Raw genomic sequence first — 24,695 nt, 5'->3', positions numbered from 1 at the left:
TGTCACAGTATATAAATTTTTAAAAATTTAATTATTTTCATTGCAATGGAAACCCATTACTAAATCTCATTACTCATAATGGAAACAAAACAAAATACCAACTAACAACTTTGTAGGATGAATAGGGAACCAAAGCCTTATTATGAAAACTGGTAAGTGAAGGGAAAAAAGTCAAGCATTGATCTGGCCTTTAGCTACAGCCCTCGGTAACCAAAGAGTAGATGATGGGATATACAAACATTAACTCAAAATATCAGATCAAAGACCTAAATGCAAGAGCTAAAACTATAAAACTCTCAAAACAGAGGCACAAATCTTCATGACCTTGGATTAGGCAATGATTTCATAGATATGACACCACAAGCACAAGCAATAAAAATAAATAATATAATAAAATAAAATAAACCAGAGGTGCCTAGCTGGCTCAGTCAGTAGACCATGTGAATCTTGATCTCGGGGTTGTGTGTTTGAGCCCCATGTTGGGCATGGAATCTACTTAAATTAAAAAACAAAACAAAGGAAACAAACACAAAAAACCCACAATAAACCAGGCAGGCATCATCAGCAGAACGTAAAACTTTTGGGGCACCCAGGTGGCTCAGTCAGTTGAGTGTCCAACTTCAGCTCAGATTATGATCTCACAGTTTATGAGTTCGAGCCCCACACTGGGCTCGTTTCTGTCAGCACAGAACAGGATTCGGAGCCTCTGTCTTCCCCGCCTCCTCCACTTGCACTCTCTCTCTCAAAAATAAACATTTTTTTTTTTTAATGTAAAACTTTTGTGCTTCAAAGGACCAAGACATCAATAAAGCACAAAGACAACCCAAAGTGGGAGAAAATTTTTACAAATCACATATCTGGTAAGAGACTTCTATCTAGAATATATAAAGAACTATTACATCTCAATAATAAAAAATATATTCAATTAAAAATGAACACGGGATATATAACGGGATATATACACAGTTCTCCAAAGACTTACAAAAATACCTGATAAGCACATGAAAAGATGCTCAATATCATTAGTCATTAGGGAAATGTAAATCAAAAGCACAATCCAGCACCATTTCATACCCACTAGGATGGCTGTAATAAAAAAGACAGATAATAACAAATCTTGGAGAAAGTGGAACCCTCATATACTGCTGACGGGAATGCAAAACTGTATAGCCATTTTGGGAAACAGTCTGGCATGTTCTCAAATAGTTAAACACAGAGCCACCATCTGACCCACCAATTCCACCCCTAAGTATATATATCCCAGAGAAATGAAAACATTGCATTCATACGGAAATCTGTACCAAAATGTTCATAGCAGCATTAACCATAATAGCCCCAAAGTGGAAGCAACCCAAGTGTCTTTCAACTAACGCACAGATAAACATAATGTGGAAGAATCGTATCCACACAATGGAGTATTATTTGACCATGAAAAGGAGTAAAGCCCGGATACATACTACAACATGGGTGGACTTTGAAAACATTATAGTAAGTGAAAGAAGCCAGTTACAAAGGACCACATATTACACGAAATGTCCAGAACAGGGAAAGGTGGAGACTGAAATCAGATTAGTGGTTTGCTTAGGGCTGCAGTATTTGTGGTGTGACAGCCAAGGTGAGCACGGTTTTTGGGGGGTAAATGAAATGTTCTAAAATGGATCACGGTGACAGACGCACAACTCTATGAATATACTAAGAGCCACTGAATTGTACCCTTGGGGTAAGTGAATTATATGGCACGTGCATCTTAATAAAGGTATTAAAAATAGCAAATGGGCAGAATTTCTCTTTTTAGTAGTATACCAACAACAAAATGAAGAAGGGGTAACAGACTTGCAATATCACAATTTTTCAACTTCTAGAATGGTAGGCACTAGCATTGGGCACCGGGGCTACCAACATCACAGGAGGAGACGACCAGCCACTGTGTACCCCCCGATGAAGAACACCCCACCACCCAAGACATAATTTTGCTCCCCAGGCTTCTCTCTCTGCAGGGAAAAACTATCAAGACTGGGACTAATACAACCACTAGATCCAACTGCCAACTTGGAGGAAATGCGGAGGAATGTTCTCAACTACATGGGACTGCAATCATCAAGATCCAGCCAGTGGGAAATTCTGGAAACTCCTCAGGACAAACAACACAGTTTCTTCAACAAACAGAATACAGGGAAGTGGAGAGATCGAGGGGCACCTGGAGATGAAAAAAAGATTTAAAAGACCCTTTTACAAAAAGGCAAAACTAAAAGCATGCAGTGTGTACGATACATATTTGGGGGATAAAACATGAAAAGAGGGTGGGTGGGGCACCTGAGTGGCTCAGGTGGTTAAGCGTCCGACTTCACTCAGGTCATGATCTCAGGGCTCGTGGGTTCAAGCCCCGTGTTGGGCTCTGTGCTGACGGCTTGGAGCCTGGAGCCTGCTTCGGATTCTGTGTCTCCCTCGCTCTCTGCCCCTCCCTGGCTCACGCTCTGTCTCTCTCTCTCAAAAATGAATAAACATTAAAAAAGAAATTAAGAAAAAACATGAAAAGAGGGTAAAGAAGTGGTTACGATAAGCAATAAAGTCAGGGTAATTGCTGGTCTCGGGGTGTAGAGAATTTGTGCGTGGGAGAGGGCACACCACGGACTTCCAGCGGGCTGGCAAGGTCCCAGCTCTTGACTTGGGGGGTGGTCCAGGGGTGTCTGCCTTCCCATAATTCATTAGACTACACCTCTGTTTCACTGATTTGCCTGTGTCTGTGCTATAGGAAACAGCGGTAACAGAAAGTAAAAACAAAAACTCAAAACTACAGCACTGGCTTCCAACCGTCAGACTCTTCGCTTCCTGGAAATACTCCTTGAAGGCAACGACCCAAGAGCAGCAGAAGGCTCCATGTGCAGAGATGTTCTCTATAGCATTATTTAACTGGAGAAATAAAGCTGGGTGTGGGGAGGCAAAAACAAGAAATAACCCAAACTCCAGCCACAGGGCTGGACACATCCATGGAGCCGAACCTAACAACACTCCAGAATACTGCTGGGCTTTCAGGACAGACAATTATAAACATGAGACAGAAATAAGGAAAATTCTTACATCAACATTAACTAAACAGACCACAAAGGAATAAGAAGCTGTGATTCTACGTTAAAAATATGTACGTGCTGTATGGCCTGCTTGATAAAAAAAGGCTTGCAGAAACTTATAGAATAGCTGTGCTAGGCTGGATGGACAAACGGATGATTTTCTTCCCAAGTATTCTTTAACACTGATCTTTTGGCAGTCGTTAGACAACAAATACAACTTTTTTTTCTGCAAAAAAAAAAAAAAAAAATCACCATTCTGGCACTTTTCCTCTGGACGTATTCTTTCCTATTACTATCCAGCACTACTGGACTATGCAACGCCTATTATTACGGAGCCAATCCCTCATTAGTGGGTTTCCTAGTGGGACAGAACTAGTTAGTGTAGAGCTTTAGCAGCAGGATGTGGCAGACAGAATTGGGCTGGCAGGAAGCGAGAGCTCTATGCGCTAGTCCTAGATGCACTAGCTGTGACCTTAAGCAATTCATAATTTCCCAAAATCCATAGGACCATCCTGGACCGCTCCTGCAGCTACAAATCAGTCATGGTACCCTGAATGGACAGGGTCACCCAAACTCAGCTGACCCCAAATCCCACCTGCTTCCCACCTGGCTCTCTCTATTTTGGTTCAACGGCTTACCATCCAGGTATGTCATTTTAATACTCACAGAGTATGAACTGAAAAAACACAGTTCCACACACATAAAATAAGGGCGTTAGTCCAAGTTTCTCTCTAAGTCATTCCAAGTCTTACTTTCCTGATGTCTTTCTAAAACAGCTCTTAATTTAGAAGGAGCTCAAGGCGAGGGGCATCTGGGTGGCTCAGTTGGTTAAGCATCTGACTCGTGATTTCTACTCAGGTCATGATCTCACAGTTCGTGAGTTCGCACCCCGAGTGGGCCTCCATGCTGAGAGTGTGGAGGCTTCTTGGGATTCTCTCTCTCTCCCTCTCTCTCTGCCTCTCCCGGGCTCACGCTTCCCCCCCCTCTCAAAAATAAATAAATAAACTTAAAACAACAACAACAGCTAGAAGGAGTTCAAGGTGGAGGTTGGAAAAAAGAACCTTTCTAGGGCCAGCCAGTCCCTTCTGCCATGTCAGACTGGCTCCTGTATCAGCCAACCCTCCCTCACCTGGACTTGGAGGTAGGTGGCAGACACAGCAGCGTCTGGCGGATAGGAAATACCATGTTTACTCACCTGTAAACACCTTCCCCCACTCACCTCCCCAACCCCTTATGCTCTTTAGTCCCTAGTGGCCCTTTCCAGCTCTAAGAAGAATCTGGTGAAATTATGAGGGCTGGAATAGAGGGGTCCTCCAACCAGAGGTCCCAGTGAGTGAAAGGTCAGACAAAGACAGAGAGTCTAGGCCACAGCACCCGAACCCACCACCTCTTGCTCCTCCCAGCCCGGGGACACAAAGCGTCCACTCACAGCTGAGAAGACTCCAGGTAACTCACCTGTCCTGCCAGCCAGGACAATGCACCTTGGGCAGCCCCCAGAAGCCCATGAACTGTCATCTCAGGCTTAGCCCAAACAGCCTTTCTTTCCTCAGCCTCTTCAGCCCTAGCTCACCGCCCCCCCCCCCCAACCCAGGGCAGTAAGTGCCCCCTCCTCTGTTCCCGCAAGCAAGCACGTGCCTTTATTACACACACACACACTTATCACCCTGCACCGAGGCTGCCTTTATTCCTGTCTTACTCCTACATCAGGCTGTGGGCAGGGACCAGCTGTGTTCATCTGAGTACCACCTCTCCTTCTCACCATCCCCCAAGCACATCCCTGGCCGGCACAGAGCAGGTGCTCCGTAAACATCTGTTTGCTGCATAGCTGGCTGGCTGGCTCGGCCGGCTGGGGGATGCGTGGGGTTCCGGAGCCAAGAAACACATCTTCTGGATGGACCGTGCTAAAACACGAACAACAGACAGATACTTCACGAGCAGCAGGCCTAAATAGAACACACTCATTAAAATCTTTTCAAATTAAGTATTCCATGAACAAGGGCCTAGGGAGCCGTGCTGCACTTCCAAGGCCATTTACCCAAACACGATTTTGTGGCTATTATGTGAAGTGCTGTCTAGTGGTTACAACAGGAGATCCATTAATGTGACGAGACAGGAAGCTGCTCTTGGTTGCCTCCGAACTAGGTCTCCCCCTCTGTGATGAATCCATTCATTCATTCAACAAATATTTACCAACTGCTCATCAAGTGCCAGCCACTATTCTAGGTGCTGGGGTACACCAGGGTCACAAAGTCTGGAAGCAAATAGCTACAGAAAGTACTCAGCGAGTAAGCCATTCTTGGGGAGCAAAGTCATCCAAATCAGCTTGATGCCTCCTCTCTCCCAGCCTTCTTAAGCAGAATACACTGAGTGTAAAACCTTACTCAGTCCAGATCACTATTCTGGAATTTGGCGACGCTCCTACTTCAAGACACGTATGGCAGGCTGTCCCCAAACACAGGTAGAAGCTCTACCCCTGAGTTCTTGCCACCAGGTCATGTAGCCCTCTCTCCACCCATCTCAACACATCACTTCTCACCAGGACCAGCAACCAGTGGTTTTGAGTCAGTATGTCTCTCTCTGGAGCAGCAACTTCTGATCAGACAGGAGCTAAAAATAACCAAGCTCATTAACATCATGTGTAAAGTAAGAGTACACAGTTCTCAGCTAAACACTGGGTCAGGCAGGCAGCCAGCAGGGAAAGGTATGAACATCATGAGATCTTTGCTGGCCAGTCAGAGGTTCTTATTTTGTTTATTTACTGGTTGCCAGCTGTACTCCTGATAAGGAAGACTCCTGGACAGCTGATGTCTTAACTGTCTCCCCAAATAAATTAACCATCCTGACCCTCTTAGATAAGATGCAACCGACAATATCTTACTGCAACCTGACCCAAGTGCAATGTAACAGGTCGACTGTGGCCCTGAAAGAACAAAGATAGAAGACAATCCAACTGGGGGTGGCTGAGAGGCTCCGTCAGTTAAGTGTCTGACTTCAGCTCAGATCATGATCTCATGGCTCGTGAGTTCGAGCCCCACATCGGGCTCTGTGCACACAGCTCAGAGCCTGCAGCCTGCTTCGGATTCTGTGTCTCCCTCTCTCTCTGCCCCTTTCACACACTCTCTCTCTATTAAAAAAAAATAAAAAATAAAAATAAAAAAAGGCAACCCATCCAAATCTCATTAGTCTCAACAGCATAAGAAGATGCCAGGTGTCCCAGGTAGGTTAAAAGGAGGAGATGAGCTGCGTGCCCGTCAAGTGTATACACGTTGGCTGTGAACTAAAATGGAAAAGCAGGACACCTGGGCAGTGTAAGGATTTTAGGAGCCTTCTCTTTGCTGGCACATGAGGCTCCCCTCTGTCCACCTGCTCCACCTCTGTTAGACAGCAGGCCCCTCTGCATCCGTCTTCAGAAGGGCTCTGTCTTTCCTCTCCATCACGGCTCAGGCTACACCGCCTGGTATCTGGACCACAGCAAGCGCCCCTGTGAAAGCCCATCTTTCTCGTGTTTGCCAGAATGCATTGCACACAACACAGCCCTCATCTCAGTCGCTATTCTGTACAAAAACATGTGCCAGAGGATGAAATGCAGGCTCTTCGGCCTGGTGTCAGAGACTCTGCACAATCAATACTGCCCAACACCACCCGTCTTATCTCCCTGGGCCCCACATGCCTCCTGGGCTCCAATCAAACATATTCTCCTAACACAACGCCCACCCGACGTATGCAGCAGGCCTCACCCCTATGGCTTTTCCCAGGTGCCCTCCTCCTACATCCCTGCTTCTATCCCTACTGGCAGCAAGCCTATCCCCACAGCTATGCTGAAGTCACAATGGTCATTACTAAGCTTCTTGTTGGCGACACCCCATCCAGTTCATTTTGCTTCTCCATCACCGGACATTCTGAAGCTCAAGAAACAAATGCTGATGCAGATGGATTAAGGAGAATCCTTAGTTCCCACAACAGTCTTCAAATGACCGACTTTTCGGAAGCCTGATCTTCCTGGTCCATTTCCGCTGGCAATTCTCTCCAGCCGGCTGGGATGTGGGTCTGCAGAGCCCTGGTACTACCATCTCTCCTTCCAGACACCCTGTCTGCTCTAATGCGCTGGTGTTTTGGAAACCATACCACACTGTGCTATGCCTTACGTAAACAAAATACTATCAAGGTCTGCATTTTTATATATGGGCTAAAAAATAAACCAAAATGATTGTGGTGATAGTTTCTTTTTTTTTTTTTAATTTTTTTTAATGTTTATTTATTTCTGAGACAGAGAGAGACAGAGCATGAGTAGGGGAGGGGCAGAAAGAGAGGGAGACACAGAATCAGAAGCAGGCTCCAGGCTCTGAGCTGTCAGCACAGAGCCCGACGTGGGGCTCGAACTCACAGACTGCGAGATCATGACCCAGGCTGAAGTCGGACGCGTAACCGACTGAGCCACTCAGGCGCCCCAGATAGTTTCTAAACCTGAGTGCAAACTTTTACATTCATTCATATAAATGTCATCTTATTTAAACTGGCCCATGACATATCCCGTCAAGAACATTAGAAGTCCTGGGCTATTATCCCATGCATCAGTTCCCGATATCAGTTTTACAACATGTGGGAAGTGCAATGCAGGCAGAGGGTGAGGGGTGCACGTGGCCAGTGGGGGTGGTGTCTTTCATTAGTTGTATGTTATGAAAGGTTCCCCTCTGATGGTGGCCTCAACCCAGTTATGAACATACAGTGTGACCATGCCCTCAGACTCTTAGAGACAAACATGTTGGATTAGAACCCAGCTCTATCTCTTTTCTAGCAATATGACCATGACCTTAGCAACCGCACTGAGTCTCAGTTTCATCTGAAAAATAGGGTACTCTTACCTGCACTGTCAACCTTGCTAAGTCATTGTATTAATAAAAAAGCAAGAGAGGCACCTGGCTGGCTCAGTTTGTAGACTGTGCATCTCTTGATCTTCAACATGGGTTGAAGCTCCATGTTGGGTGTGGAGCTTAAACAAACAAACAAACAAAATAAAGTGAAATAAAAAAATAAGAGAGCAAGAAAACAAATGGTATCCTCTACACACAAAGGAATTATTATTTTCACCCAAACCTCCTTCCTCTCACTTGTCCACAGGAATGACACAATGTGTTTTTTGCCAAATAACAAAAATCAAAGTTCAGGGAGTCCATGATCTATAGCAGTTTAGTAATCCCCTTTAAAGAAAAGCTGAGACAGGGACACCTGGGTGGTTCAGTCGGTTAAGCGTCTGACTTCGGCTCAGGTCATGATCTCACGGCTCGTGAGTTCGAGCCCCGCGTCATGCTCTGTGCTGACAGCTCAGAGCCTGGAGCCCATTTCATGTTCTAGGTCTCCCTCTCTCTCTGCCCCTCCCCTGCTGATGCTGTCTCTCTCTGTCTCTCAAAAATAAATAAACATTAAAAAAAATTTTTTTTTTTTTTTTTTTTTTAAAGAAAAGCTGAGACAAGAGGCGCCTGGGTAGTTCAGTCCACTGAGCATCCATCCCTTGATTTTGGCTCAGGTCATGATTCCAGGGCCCTGGGATCAAGCCCAGCATCGGGCTTGCGGTGGCAGTGCAAGAATCTGCTTGGGATTCTGTCTGTCTGTCTCTCCCCCACTCCCCCACCGCTTGTGCTCTCATAATAAATAAGTAAACTTTAAAAAAAAAAAAAAGGAAAGAAAGAAAAGCTGAGACTAGTCTGGTTTGGAGGATTTCTGTAAACCCATGTCAGTCCCTAGAAATCAATTCCTTCCTTTCCAAGTTCTTAAATACCCCAAGTCTGAGTAGCTCTCAGAACTCCACCTGGTCTCCACAGTGCTTCCTGGCCAGCAGTTCCCAGAAGGCACCTGCCTCAAGGTCTGTTTCAACTGTTTCCAGGAAGTACTAATTTCATGGTTAGTTACCAGCTCTGGTCCCCCTTCCTCACAACTTGATAACTCACTAATTTTCTATATTCTTAGTGAGAAACTAGCTCTCTATTTTACACACTTACACACACACAGCCCAGGAGTCTCTATCCCCGTTGCCAACACCGCTAAGCCATTAAGAACAAATAGAAATTGGTTTACTCCAGGATATCTGAAATTACTATGAGAATTTACCAAATAAATATCTGAAATTTTCACTGGTGAGTGAGAAATACCATCTCAGCCATCAGCAGGATTTGGGGACTGATGACAGTATCCATAATCTGGAGGATTTAAGGCCAGGCTGTCCAGCTTATAAATTCTACCTCCCAGTTGAAGAGCATTTCAATGTTTACCAAGGTTCCATGACCCCATTTTGCACAGAAAGAAACTGAGCCTCAGAGAAATTATGTGACCAAGTTCACACTGCTCCCAAGTGGCTGAACTAGAATCAGGATCCAGCCTTCCTGATTCTTAGGATAGAGTTCTTTCTACCTTACTCTGTTACTTCTCTACCCATTGGTCCCTGTGGGTCCAAACACATGGAACATGTCTGGCAAATAAGAAATATTTCTTAAACCCAATTCACCACACAGACACGGAGAGCCTACTTCATGCATGGCCTGGGCTAGACTGGGGTTCAAAGCCAATGCAAACAGACCTCATGGTAGGGAGGTGATTCCTAATTTGTTTGGAGGGCAGGCAAGTTGTGGCAGGATGCAAAGTACATTATTTGCTCACAAACTAACACAGAAGCCAAGACGTTCTATGGAGGGGGACATCAACAGTCTGGGCAGCTCCTGGAAATTCAATTCTGGTAAAACAGAGCACAATGATATTAATTTCCCGACTCGCCTGGCTAACAATCTCTTGGAAATCAGAGGAAGCAACAAAACCAACCGCCGTTAATTTTGATCAACAAGGAAGGAAGAACAGTCTTAGAAGAAAGTGCCCTCTTGGTTTGTGAGGCACTGAACCAAGGCACTACTGATCAGCTGCATCGAGAACCAGGGTTCTCCTTCAACCTTGCGCAAGGGGCTCTCGGTGTGCAGCCTGAGGACTGGGCAGGCAGATTACCGGTCTTACCATCTCACCACAGAACACAGCCACAGCCACACTGACTGCATGTAATGGACAGACCAATTTAAAACAGACTGTGGGGGCACCTGGGTTGAGCCTCTGACTCGTGATTTCGGCTCAGGTCATGATCCCAGGGCTGTGGGATCGAGCCCCATATCAGGCTCAGTGCTGAGCATGGAGCCTGCTTTGGATTCTCTCTCTCTCTCTCTCTCTCTCTCTCTCTCTCTCTCTCTCTCTGTCTCTCTCTCTCCCCCCCACACACTCTCACACTCTTTAAAATTAAAAACAAAAATGCACAAACTGTGTGTTGCATTATTGATTTAACTATTGATCAGCCTCTGCTTCTGGTTGAGAACCATCTTCGGGCCAAGCAGCAGAGTTTCAAAGCATTCATTTGTTCCTTTAAAACCACCTCTCTCACACGGCTGCCATGAAAATGACCCCACGGGCCACGATCCAATGAACCTTCTTTCAATCAGTGTAGAAGAACTAACACCTAGTGACATCAATTTTTCTCCCTATGGCTCCTTCCAAGCATTGCCTAACACATGGGATTCAACAGTTAGTTTAAGGGATGGTTTCCCATTTATTCCTTAAGATGCTGAATGAAGTCAAAACACCTAAAGCTACTTGATCCTGACTGCTGAAAACTGGTTTCGACCAACACTTCAAATGCTATGTTTCCAACTCTCAGTAAGAAACATCAGAGACAGCACATGTTGAATACTCGTTGATTTTCAGTGATATTGCTACCCAGCAAATTGTAGTATGCTATTCCTGCTGGCAGGGACACTAACAGAGCATCAGACAACCTCCCTCACACAAAGATCCACTGGAAAAATTGCTCTTAAAAGTTTTATGGGTGCCTGGGTGGCTCAGTCGGTTAAGTGTCCAACTTCGGCTCAGGTCATGATCTTACCGTTCATGGGTTCGAGCCCCATATTGGGCTCTGTGCTGACAGCTCAGAGCCTGAAGCCTGCTTCAGATTCTATGTCTTCCTCTCTCTCTGCCCCTCCCCCACTGGTGCTCTGCCTTGTCTCTCAAAAATTAATAATAAACATTAAAAAAAAAAGTTTTTAGGTTGGGAGGGCCTCTCCATGTCACCTTCATTATTAGGCCAGGTGAGTCATATACCCTATTATGGTGCTCTCTGCCCAACTTGAGTCCACTCTAATCCTGAGTGAATGGGAACAGGGGACAGGAGACTGACTTGGATGACCTGAATGGGCGGGTACCTTCCACTCCAGTGGTCTCTCTCTTCCATCAAAAGACAAGCAAATACACAGGAGACCCAAAAGGTCTCAGGTGCCAAGTACCTATGGTGTTAGTTTTAGTGGGGTTTTTAGTTTGTTTGGGGTTTGTTTTTGTTTTTGTTTGTTTGTTTGTTTGTTTGGTTTTTAACTGTGGTGCTTACAAAAATGGTGGCAAGGTCTTTGTCCTCTTTCTTCAGTCTGGAAGAACCTGGCACTGCTTCAGCCAACAGAATATGGTGTTAATAACATTTTGTGATTTCCAAGGTGAGGTGACCATTGCCTTGGGATGCTTCTCTATGGGTACAGTAAAAAGTCCAACTACCCTGAGACTGCCAGACTGAGGAAGCAGCAGGCAGATGTTCTAGTCAACTGTCCCAGCTGAGCCCAGCCAAAGTGCCAGACATGTAAGCACAGTCGTCTTGGACCCGCCACACCAGCCCATCTTCCAACAGAGTACTCCTGGTGACCCTGGTTGATACCATGAGCAGCAGAATAATCTCCCAGGTAAGCCCCCCTCAAATTCTTGACCAAGAGAATCCTGCTCGTCATTGTTAGCCACTAAGCATAAGTGGAAGAGTCTGTTATGCAACAATAGTTAACCGGAGTGAAAATCATACACATATACAGATACAGCAGGTGTTCATGGCATATGTATGTGCATATAAAAGCTTTTTGCAACTTTAAAAAATGTTTCTTAGGAAATCTCCACATTGTGATGCTAACTTAAGGTATCACCTGCTTAGAGATAAGGAAGTAGTATAATAAATATATTCATTCTAAAAAAAAAGAATAAACAAATCAAAAAACTATTCTTTGCACTCACTCTGCTTGGCAGAAAGATTAAAACTGGGCGTTGGAATACCTAAGGCTGCCTTACTCTACACTGACCAACTACATATTAAGAACTCAATAAATTGCACCAAAAAGAAGGGAGAGGACTGTTATGGATTAGAAGAGACTTAAGAGACATTATTTACTAAATGCAGGAATCGCCATTAAACAATCACCATTCAGTTTGCGGAGTATGATAATGGTATCATGGATACACACATACACACGCACATGTGTGTATTTTACATAAGAGATATACTCACTTAAGTAGAACAGGCTATATGTTCAGTTGTCTGGGAGTTGCTCTAAAATACTCCAGAAAAAGAATAATAAATGGGTGTTGTGTACAGGAGTTTTCATCATACTGTTCTACTTCACGTATTCAAAAATTCCCATAAAAACTTGAAGCTCACAAACTGCAAAGGAGTGAGGAGATGGAGGGTGTCAACACAGCCTGGCCTGAGCCCTGCCTTTGAGAATCCAAGTCTACATGCTCAGGGTGAAGACAGTGTGGGATGCAAAAGAGAAAAACTGCTCCAAGACGATAGCAACTAATTTTCTCCTATGACAGTAAAACAAAATATAGTATACAGGTTTCTGTCAGGATCCAACTCCGTACCTATCTATGGACCTTAAGTCCCATTTCATCCCTGCCCCCAGTCCTCAGTGCAGCTTTTAAAGGGGGTGCTCTGGGGAGCCTGGGTGGCTCAGTGGGTTAAGCTTCTGACTTTGGCTCAGGTCATGATCTTTTGGTTTGTGAATTCGAGCCCCGTGTCGGGCTCTGTGCTGACAGCTCAGAGCTTCGAGCCTCCTACAGGTTCTGTGTCTCCCTCTCTCTCTGCCCCCCCCACCTGCTCTCTCAAAATTAAATAAACATTAAACAATTTTTTTAAAAAGGGGGGATGCACTACTATAAGCTGGGTGTAGCTTCACAGACACAAATAACATCGTTTCATAGAAAGTAAGTATGTGTGACAACAAAAGCTAAATCATTTATGCTTTGGACACCACAGTTAACATTCTACCTTATGTAACTTTGTGGAATCAATGATTTTATCCCTTAGAACGTTTCTGAGGGATACAGGATTGATTTCTAACCTTGAACTAAAAAAAATGCCATCATCTGTGACCAAGCAGAGTAAAAGTATTTGATATAGAACAGACTACTCTCCCTGGTGGGCATCTGTAGATAGCCATAGTGAGCAGGTCTTGGTAAGGAGCCCTACTCAACATCCAAGTTACCAAGCAAGAACGTAGGAATGTTCTAGAAATCAGTGCATTCAAGTCCCTCATTTTACAGGTGGGAAAAATGAGGCAAGAGGCAGGTCATGTTGCCAGGCAGCCAATGCAAAGCCAGGAATAGAATGTGAACCTTCTGACCCTGGGACCGATACAATTGTCTTGGGACAACCTTGACATGACTGCATTATGGATGTCTATCTGAACAGGAAAGGAACAACAGGCAAGCCTAGCATTTCTGAAAGGTTAAGAACCAAATACGCAATACCGAAAAACCAGAAATCTCAGTGTTAAAAACTCCTCGACTATAAAAAGTGCTTGGTTTGGGGAAATATTTTTGGCTTTTTTAAATGGTGGTTCAGGAAAAAATAAAAAGACCCACAGGAGAAAGGAAAAAGAAAATGAAACAAATTTGTGCCTGACTAAACAGTAACATACAATTAAAATGATGGATGCCTTTGTGCCAGAGGTTGAGTTTGAAACAAGCTGCTGGAAGAAGGGCAGCCCTGAAAATAAATTGCCAAATTACTTTTTGCAGCCAGATTGCAGATTCCCCCGCCATGCAATTCTGAAAGCAAATAACTCCACATAAATAAATATGCAACAAATTCCCAGGGAAACCAGCCAAGAAACATGAAGAGAACTACCTTTGGGTGGACAACTGCCCCCATCCATCCTGTGATTTATGACCGCAACTCAATTTACAAAATAAATCGACACATGAAGCCGCCCTGAACTCCCTAGTCCCCTGGTGATCATTTCCCTCTTCTCTGTGGAGCCCTTCACGGCTCTGAACGCAAACTTCCAGATGTCACAACACACCCCGTGATGCAGTGGCTGAAGGCACAGGCTCTGGGGTCAGCACGGGGGTCTGTCCCAGCTCAGGCTGAGTATGGTGTCAGGGAATTTCTTACCTGGTAAGGATGTTTAAGGATGAAATGAAATGGGGCTCCTGGGTGGCTCGGCTGGTTAAGCTTCTGACTCCAGCTCAGGTCATGAATTCGAGGTTTGTGAGTTTGAGCCCCACACTGGGCTCTCCCCTGTCAGCATGGAGCCTGCTTCGGATCCTCTGTCTCCCTCTCTCTCTGTCCCTCGCCTACTCGTTCTCTCTCTTTCTCTCAAAAATAAATAAACATCAAAAAAAAATGAATGAAATGAAATGAAGATTAACAGGGCTTGCCCCACGGTTAGCCGATGATATGTGGAGTGTGTCACGGGCTGAACTGTGTCCTCTCAAATGTCATAAACCCCCAATCCTGCAGAATGTGGTCGTATTGGAAGAGAGAGTCATCAAACAGGTAATTAAGTTCAAATGAGTTCATTAGGGTGGACCCTGCTCTTATCTGACTGGTATCTGACCAGTATCCTCATAAAGAGAGAGATGAGGGCCCCTGGGGGCTCAGTCAATAGAGCATCCCCTGGCTCTTGGTTTCGGCTCAGATTATGATCTCACGGTTTGTGCGTTCAGGCCCCGCATTGGGCTCTGTGCTGATAGCACAGAGCCTGCTTGGGATTCTCAGTCTCCCTCTCTCTCTCTGCCCCTTCCCCACTCATGCTGTGTCTGTCTCTATCAAAATAAATAAATGAATAAAACTTTAAAAAGAGAGAGAGAGAGAGATGAGGTCGCACACAGAGACATCAGGGATGCCCGCGCACACAGGGAAAAGACCACACGAAGACGGGGAGAAGAAAGGCAGCAAGAGGACGGCCGTCTATAAGCCCAGATCTCAGACTTCCAGAACCGGAGAAAATAAATGCGTCTGTTTAAGCCACTCAGTCTGTGGCACTTTGTTATGGCAGCCTGAGCAATCTAATACAGGGAGGCAACCGGTTTCCAGTCAGAATCAGGTTTGAATCTGGGCTCCACCATTCAACTACCGGCATGACCCCAACTAAGCCTTTTGGAGTCTGTTTCCTGTCTGTCAAACGGAGATGCCACAGCCCCGAGTGACGTGAGGAGAAGATGAAAACACACAGCCGGCCTCAGGCAGAGCCAGGGCTATGCCCAGGACCTCAGCCTCTAAGCCCTGGGACTCAGAGCCATGGCACGGTCTTGGAGCCCAACTTCCTTGGGCCCCACACCCATAGCTGGTATTCTGTAAGTATGGACGATGAGCCCAACTAGCAAATTTGCCTACATTTTGAAACTTTAAGTGATCCCGCCAACTGCTAAGGCCTAGAACTTTGGGGCTCTTTACTTGGCCCTGTGTAAATGTACAATTTTCAAAAAAGTTAATGAGTGGAAAAGCACATAAGACTTTCAACCTTGTCTATGGTAAGCTTGGCAGTTAGAGACATAAAACTGTAACTGAGGCACCACATCCATTCATGTGATGGAGGAGTATACAAATAAAGTTGCCTTTTTATAGTTGGCCTTCGATTTTTCTTCTCAATCTCTCTCTCTTTTTTTTTTTTTTTTTTTTGGTGACTCAGTAGTCTTAAAAAAAAAATCTCCTGCAAGAAGAAGAAGGCAGAGAATGACACATTCAAATGGAGGAAAGGAGGGTGTGATGCTTACAGCCTGCAGCTTTGGATTTGTAAGGATGGCATTAACAAGATTATTTCCCTGAGGTATGTGGTTTGTGGTTAGTATGAACTCTCATAAGAATCTCGACTGTAAATTCGCCACCCAAAAAGTTAACCTTTCATATCCATTAACTAAGAAAAATTTTTTTCCAATCCTTTATGTATTTTTAAAAGCAACAACAGAATACCCAGCCAGGTACAGGCATTAACTAGTATCACTGTGGAATGTTAATTTAAAATAGAGTATGCAAATAGGAAATTATTTACAGAACTTAACACCTAGGTACAAATATAGTAACTTCTTTAACTGCTATGGATTGGTCATAAGCTAACCCCAATTTTGCCCAGTTCAAGCAGAACTAATTCACCTGGAATGTCTTAACACACGAGATCCTAGTGCCTCAGGACTTCAAATCTACGTTGGAAGGTATTCCCATGAGACTGCCATTAAGCCAGGCATTGACACCCCGACCCACCACAACCCTCGGACCTTCTGAGAGACCAACAGAACGTTAAACCAGGAGGGAAATCTGCATGGGGTTACTTATGCAGGTACCACCCACACACAAGGCACTCTGAAGGATTCCTGCTGGAGGTGCACAGAATGAGGAACGGGAACAGAGCACAGATGTGGACATCCACAAGAGTGAGGTGGGCCATGAGCAATAGGGTGTGGATGGGGCAGTGACACACAGACCTAGCCAACTGCCACTCTATGCAAATTCAGATCTTCCCATATTTATTTTTATAAAAGCCTACAGATTTGAATTTTTAAATGTGAAATGTGGTGATTTTTAAAAGCCTTACATAGACACCTAGTTTACTTCTTTTTTTTGAGGGAGAGAGACAGAGACAGAACCCACGTGAGAGGAAGAGAGAATCTCAAGCAGGCTCTGTGCCCATGGCGAAGCCCGATACAGGGCTCGATCCCACGACCCTGGGATCATGACCTGAGACAAAATCAAGACTCAGACATCCAACCAACTGAGCCACCCAGGTGCCTCTGGTCTACTTTTTAATTGAAGGGTGACATACATAGACAAAAGTGCACAGGTCAAACGTGTACAACTCAAGGAATTATCAGAAGTGAATGTACCTGTGCAACCACCATCCAGGTCAACAAACTGAATATTACCAGACTCTGAGAAGGCCCCATGTGCCTCTTTCCGAGTTCTACCCCTTCCTTCCATTCCACAGGTGGCACAGGTTTGTTTTGCCTGTTCTGAAGTTCATAGTAGTTGAATCACACAGCATGTACTGGTTTACAGCTGCAGAGGAGTGTGGAGATGGTAACCCTCCAATTCACAGACCTTGTATCTCTGAACAAAGACACACAGGTGGCACTTTACGACCCTAAGCGGAAGAGAAAGGAGACTGAAGTGGATTTACAGCAGAGAATGACTTGGAATCATGGAACCCTCAAGGAGTCAGAGTCTGAGATAAGAAGGAGCCAGGCATGGGTGGAGTGGGATGGTCAAAGTCCCATAGGAGGGGAGGTTGTTCCTGGATCAAAGGGACGGCAAAAAGACAGGGACAAAAAAATAGGGGTGGTGGCAGGTGCCAGTGGGAGAAAGCCAGAGTTCAAGATTCATGGCCACCAGCAAGGCAGAAAGTAAGCAAACTGGGAGAGGCCACAGCCAGTGCCGGCTGGGACCAGTGCCAGTGCCCAGAGATCCTGCATTTTCCCTAGGAGACCAGACTTCTCTGGAAAGAGAATTCACTGGATTCCTGAAAGGAGGAATCAACAATTTTAATCTACTCTTTCTTAAAAACAAACAAAAAAACACTTAAAAAAAACCCTGTAAAAAAAGGTGGGGGGGAGGGGGGGACAGAGCATGGAGCCTGCTTCAGATTCTGTGTCTCCCTCGCTCTTTGCCCCTCCCCCATTTGCACTCTGTCTCTCAAAAATAAAAATCAACATTTTTCTAAAAAAAAATAAAATAATAGGGGCGTCTGGGTGGCTCAGTTGGTTGGACGGCCGACTTCGGCTCAGGTCATGATCTTGAGGTCTGTGAGTTCAAGACCCGCATCGGGTTCCATGCTGACAGCTTGGAGCCTGGAGCCTGCTTCAGATTCTGTGTCTCCCTCTCTCTCTGCCCCTTCCCCATTTGCACTCTGTCTCTGTCTTTCAAAAATGAATAAATGTTAAAAAACATTTTTTAATAAAATAAATGTTTTATTACAGACCATTTCAAACAGACACAAAACAGAACAGTGTAGTAAACACCTGTCACTTAGCTTTAAAATTATCAACATTCTGTATCCTTTTTATTCGTTCCTCCCCCCGCCCTCCATTAATTTTTTACGCGCCCTCCGTTAATTTTTTACACATCGTTTGTGGGGATCATGGTAAAAAATTTACTGACACTGAAATGCACAAATCTGCGCTGTTTCATTCTGACAGGTGGAAACGTGTGCAACACACCCCCTGGTACCATCAGCATATTCCCGTCTCCCAATAAAGTGCCCAGGTGCCCCTTCCCCGTCGATCCCAGTGGCCCTCTCCAGCACAAACCCTCCCCCCCGCCCCCGGAAGCCCCAGCTATTCCTATTTGTTTTCTCCACAGACTAGTTTTGCCAGTTCTAGAACTGCATATACATGGAATCATATGCAGGGGGTATTTTTCTGTGGAAGGTTTGCTTCACCCCACGTGATGCATGGGAATACGAAAAGAGCAGTTTTAAAATTCAGTTTGGGCCAAACCATACAGACACATCCTCATCACCTTCTCACACCATCTTATGTGGATAGCTAGAAGATAAACAACTGAGACTAAAAATAACCAATGCTGGGATTCGGAGCCATGAATTTCAATGGATTACTCAAGTCCTGCTTTCTTCCTTGGGTCTCATGTTCTAGATACCAGTTGCTGCATATTTTAGCAGTGACTCTCTCAGAGCTCTGACCGACAAGAGCTGACTTGCAATATACTCCATGAAGCAAGGTGTTTATCGCTATTTTTTTTCCTGTCTCCTGCCCTGGTTCTTCCTCCTTAAGCAAGAAAACAGGAGTAAAGCATGGAAAAACTGTGGAGTTTTCTGTGAACACAAAAGACACATCTTCTCACTAAACTGGCAGCTGCTTAAGGGAAAAGATGCATCTTTGACTCAGTCTTCTATCCACCCAGCCCCCTGCCTTGGCTCTGTGTATACAGCAGGCACTCAACAAATGCCTATCTCTTCATTATTTGTTCTTCTTGAAAATGTCAACCCTGCCCAGATTTGGAAGGTGAAAGAGCAGAATGGCCAAGGCCAAGAATTTATGGTGCTTTCCTTTTCCCATTTGTAAAAATACTGGCAGGAGAACAGGCACCTATGCTCAGAGACTCTGTGTGAGCTGAGAAATTCACGTAATACAATCGGCCCAGTGCCTGGTAGAGGACAAGTATCTGCAGATATACAGACATCAGCTCCTGTTCTCTGTCCCGGCCTCCCAGCTGGCCCTGTCAGACATGAATTGCATTCAAACCCTTTCCAGACTCTTCCCAAGGTGTCTGATCTGGCCCCTCACACTGGCCTCATCTAAAACACAATCAGTAGTGGGGGTGCCTGGGTGGCTCAGTTGGTTGAGTGTCCAACTTTGGCTCAGGTCATGATCTCACGGTTTGTGAGTTCGAGCCCCGTGTTAGGCTCTGGGCTGACAGCTCAGAGCCTGGAGCCTGCTTTGGATTCTGTGTCTCTCTCTCTCTGCCCCTCCCATGCTCATGCTCTGTTTCTCAATAATAAACGTTAAAACAAAAATTAAAAACACAATCAGCAGTGAATCCAGGTTTTGCGGCACCTGAAAACTTATACCATTTGGGGGCACCTGGGTGGCTCTGTCGGTTGAGCATCTGACTTCAGCTCAGGTCATGGTCTCATGTTCGTGAGTTCGAGCCCCACATCGGGCTCGCTGCTGTCAGCACAGAGCCCGCTTTGGATCCTCTGTCCCCCTGTCTCTCTGCCCCTCCACCGCTCTCACTTGCTCTCTCTCTCTCAAAACTTACACCATTTGGAGGTACTTTTTTTTAAGAAAGAAAACACAAAAAAATCTTACATTTGCAAACTATACAAAAAACCAAAGACCAAACCAACACAGTACTAGGACCCTCTCTATTGCTGCTCTGCCCCCAGGATTCTCAACCTCACCAACCTGCCACGCACAGAACACGGGGGCCCTATCTCAGCTTCTCCGTCAATACTACTCCTCAACCCAGCCACCAAACCCACTGGATTCCAGGTCCTCAAACTCCACGGCACATGCCTCTCCTGCCCATGCCTAGCATCACCCGAAGTTAGACACACAGTGCAGGTAACAGCCTCTTAGCCTCACCGTCCACCTTTCATCACCCCCACAGAGCCAAACTCCGCAAGTCCAATGGGGTCAGTCTCCCTTCCCATCCCCCCTGCTTCTGTGCTTCAGACACATCCTCCTCCTGCCCTCCTTGGTGAGGCGGCCTTTCACGCTGCTCTTCCACCTGGACTGCCAATCCTCCACCATTCAATGTCAAAATCGACCCAACAGTCCCCTCCCCGGAAGCGCCCCCCCCCAAAGAAAATCCACCTCTACACAACTTCCCCTGTCCAGCTACGATCGTGCCTGGTCTTTCTGCCTGGTACTATGGTTATCTGGGAAGCATAAGGAGGCAGCACAGAGCTCCAAAGAGTCAAAAGAACAAACATTCCTTTCTGGGTTTGGCTACCCCCTCAGCCAAATGGGAATGAGAACATACATGAAGATCCAACATTCTAAGCAGGGCTCAGAATCTGTGGGCAACCTCGGCCCTATCATGAGCCTTAAGTTCCCTTCTCAGGGAACCTAATGTGCCTTCTCGGGGCCACTGTGGATCCTTCTATACCAAAGCGCAGCTGCTCTCGTGGCTGCAATGATAAAATTTCTCCCTCCCATGACAAGGACCATATCTCTCCACAGCTTTCTTCACATATAAGAGGTAATACAGCGTAAAGATTAAGAACCTGTTTGGGGCGCCTGGGTGGCTCAGCTGGTTGAGCGTCCGACTTTAGGTCAGGTTGTGATCTCATAGTGTGTGGGTTCGAGCCCCGCATCGGGCTCTGTGCTGACAGCTCAGAGCCTGGAGCCTGCTTCAGATTCTGTGTGTGTCTCTCTCTGCCTCTCCCCTGCTCGTGCTCTCCCTCTCTCTCAAAAATATACTAATCAATCCTAAGACATTTGAGAGAAATCTATAACAAAACTGACCCACTCTGATTAAATCAGGAACTTGAACTGCAGAATCCATCCTGGTTCTTCTGCTCTGCGGTTTCCTGAGGGGTACCTCTCAACATTTCTGCTCCTGGAGCTGTAGCATATGTTGTTCTGATGTTGTAGATTAATTCTCTCTTCAAGTTGCCCTTCAATTTCCACTTCACATGTTAAATTTATACTTCTAATCTCTAAAGGTCAAGGTCAACAGCAGTCAGAGCAGACACCAGTGGGACAATGAAGAGGCCAAGAGCACTTATGTGCTGTGTGGGCTCTAGTATGTTGCTTGACTTCTCTGTGCCTTAATCTCCTCAAATGTATCATGAGGATGCTAACAGAGGATATCTAACTAATACGGTTGTGAGCAGTCAATGAGTCAAGCCATGTAAAGTGCTTATGTTAAAGTTAATGGTCAATATACTCTGGAAACACTATGCTAAGTGAAAGAAACCAGACACAAAGAGGAATTTGGTACGATTCTGTTTATACGAAATATCCACAGTTGGCAAATCCACAGAGACAGAAAATAGATTCGTGGTCGCCAGGGGCTGGGAGGAGGGGAGAATGGAGAATGGCTGTTTAATGGGTATATCGTTTCCTTCTGAGATCGTGGCAATGGTCTGGAGCTAGGTAGTGATGATGGTGATGTAGCACTGTGAGTGCACCAAATGTCACTAATGATAACTTTTTTTTAAGAGACAGAGAGGCAGAGACAGAGAGAGAGAGAGAGAATCCCATGAAGGGCAGAGAGAAAGAAAGAGAAAGAAGCGGGGCTCACCTGATGCGGGGCTCGAGCCCACAAGCCATGAGATCATGACCTGAGCCAAAGTCAGATGCTTAACCAAATGAGCCATCAGAAGCCCCTAATGATAAATTTTTTATGTGTGTTTTACCAAAAGAAAATCATTTGCAAAAAAGAAAAAAAAAGTCAATAGTGTTTCCTATTAGTCAAATTACTACGTAGACAACTCCTATGACAGGAAATGTACCGGTTCCCATGCAAGGCAGAAGTGCCCCACAGGGTCTTGACAGGAAGAGGAATTGCTCTGTAGGAGCAGGATGGGTGCTGGGGACAAGCCTCATGCATGTGGTAGCATCTGAGATGTGCCCTGCAAGATGGTTAGACCCTTCTGAGGTAAGAACCGGCCAGTAAGAAGGGGAAGAACACAGCAAAAGTACGCAGGTGAGACGGAAAGTGTGGGGGCTGCCAGAGACGCCGCAAGATGGGAGCCCTGGGGAAGACCCGTGTGGAATATGGAGAGCCTGGAAAGGATTTTAGGTCTGGTTCTGACATCTACTAGCTGTGGGATGGGCAAAAATCTCCCTGCTGAGCTTTCTATAAAACCGGAATGCCCAGAACTCTCTCAAAAAGGTGCTATGAGAATTAAATATTTCACCATGGAAGGTGAAAGCTCGATCCAAACCTAGAACACTACACAAATGGAAGGGGTGTGACGCTGCGGAACGCTGGTTCTCAAACTTGGCTGCACAATGGAATCACCTTGGGAGTCTTCAAACATCGTGATCACCGGGTCCCTGGAGGTAGCAGCCTGGAGTGTGCCCGGGCGAGGCCAGGGAGTGAAGACAGCAGCGATGTGCGGAAGGCTGGAACGCGGTACCAAGCGGACCCCCAGGACCCAGATGACATACAAGCCTGACACCACGGGGCGTCCTTAAACCGTGACTGTTCGCGCGCTGACCCTAGGTGACCACAGCAAGGTTCAAGTCATTCACTTTCCTTTTTAAGAGGGACACGAGATGTGCAATGCAATGCAAGAATAATTCCATACCCGACCCCAACTAAGCTCTTTGTGAGCAGGCCCCACCTTTTTAACCACTTCAGAGTTCCCACGCCGGGCCTCAAGCGTAGTGGATGAGGTCTATTTTTTTGTAGCTGTTGTTAACCAGTGAAATAGCTGAAATAAAACAGGCCTTGTCAGGAAACAAACTGTAGCTCTCTGGACAACTCATCTATGTGAAGAGCTCCTTCCCCGAAGTGAGTTAATAAGATGAATGGCACGTTCCAGTAATTCAAGTACACACGATTCTGTTTCTTTCAGAAGACGGCACGTAATTTTTGCATTTTTTTTCTTCAGGGGTCTCAGAGGAACTATCCACCACGGCTTTTAGAACAAAGCTAAATACTTTTGGACTTCAAAGCAAAATAAACCCTCTATAGAATACTGACACATCCTGAATAAATACTTCCGACCTTGGACTCCCCGCTCTCCCATTAAAATATCCCACCATCCGGACGGACCTCCTGGTTTCAGCATTCATCCTCGAGAATCCCATGGGTTGTGCCGCTGCCAGCTCGTATGCATGGACCGGGGCCAGTTCCGGGTGAGTCTGAGCCCCTCCCTGGACTCCGACCGGCCACTCTCAGGGCCATCCATGCAGCACTCGTGCCACTCGATACAGGCTGCAACCGACCGAGTACACGGCTCAGACCTCGAGTCTCTGGCCCCGGCAAACAGGAGCAATAAAAGGAGTCCGGTAAGCAAGATGCCGTGTGACGGGCTGTCAGAGTGCACCGCGGGTTAATAACTAACCTTCATAAGCCTTTTACAGTTTACCTGGTCTTCCCTGGATGAAGCCCGTGTCCATTTCTAGGCCAGGCGACAGGGCAGGCAATGCTTCTTCTGGGCCAGGGGGAGAATCACAGCCGGCTTTCAGAAGAGGTAGGGGAGTCTGAGAGGCAAAGAGCTTGCTGACCGTCAGCTGACTACAGACATCGGGAGCAGCCAGGAGGGCTGTGTGCAGGAAACCGCTCTTCTTACACGCTAATTACTGCTCATTTGCCACAGGTGAGCAGCAGCGAGGGTTCCAAGGCAGACAGGAAAGACCTGCCATCCCAGAATGAGGCTCTGGACCATGTGATCTCCCAGGGCTCCTTTCGGGGCACAACCCAGTGGGTCCCACTGCCCTGCCATCTGCCCCATCTCCCTTCTCTCTGAAGAGTTCATTGATTCTGTTCCCTAAAATGTCTGCTGGCACCTGCAGCCGGGACAGATGGAAAGGGCTCACCGGGGGCCTCCCAGAAAACGTAAAGGAACCCAAACAGGAGTGCACTAGAGAAAAAACGAGTCCAAGGTCAAGGAGGCATTCAAAACTTCAGTCAAGGGGCGCCTGGGTGGCGCAGTCGGTTAAGCGTCCGACTTCAGCCAGGTCACGATCTCGCAGTCCGTGAGTTCGAGCCCCGCGTCGGGCTCTGGGCTGATGGCTCAGAGCCTGGAGCCTGTTTCCGATTCTGTGTCTCCCTCTCTCTCTGCCCCTCCCCCGTTCATGCTCTGTCTCTCTCTGTCCCAAATAAATAAATAAACGTTGAAAAAAAAAAAAAACAAACCTTCAGTCAAGGAGCTGATGAAGAAACAGGAATTAGACACAGGAGAAAAAGAAAAGACAGGCACTCTTTCATCAAATCTACTGAAAACTCCACAGATAAAAACTTTGGACCTTTTCAAAGAAGCAATATCCAGTGAAAAACAGAGGATGCTTGGATGCACTGGCAGGGCCTGAGCAAGGAGCAGGAATCTTGGATGTAGTACTTCAAGCCTCCGTGCCTTTGCATATGCTGATCTGGCCACC

At 46.1% G+C, this 24,695-nt stretch overlaps 1 protein-coding gene across 15 annotated transcripts in view; it reads right to left on the bottom strand.

Moving 5' to 3' along the window:
• Positions 1-24,695, bottom strand: part of EPB41L4B (erythrocyte membrane protein band 4.1 like 4B) — a 127,898-nt gene that overhangs the window by 89,744 nt on the left and 13,459 nt on the right. Inside the window, exon 1 of one of the 15 annotated variants that reach the window (XM_053204836.1) lies at positions 5,450-6,172. The exons of 13 other annotated variants lie outside the window; for them this stretch is intronic. The gene's annotated coding sequence lies outside the window, so the exon portion shown is untranslated. Of the gene's footprint in view, positions 1-2,313; positions 4,045-5,449; positions 6,173-24,695 lie in introns of those variants that run through there. One more of the 15 variants, XM_053204837.1, reaches the window with a different exon arrangement.

The sequence above is a fragment of the Acinonyx jubatus genome, chromosome D4 (genome assembly GCF_027475565.1).
Source record: "Acinonyx jubatus isolate Ajub_Pintada_27869175 chromosome D4, VMU_Ajub_asm_v1.0, whole genome shotgun sequence".
NCBI classification, from domain to species: domain Eukaryota; kingdom Metazoa; phylum Chordata; class Mammalia; order Carnivora; family Felidae; genus Acinonyx; species Acinonyx jubatus.
Note: the sequence above shows the minus strand (reverse complement) of the source record. Positions and strands in the feature narration are given on the sequence as shown.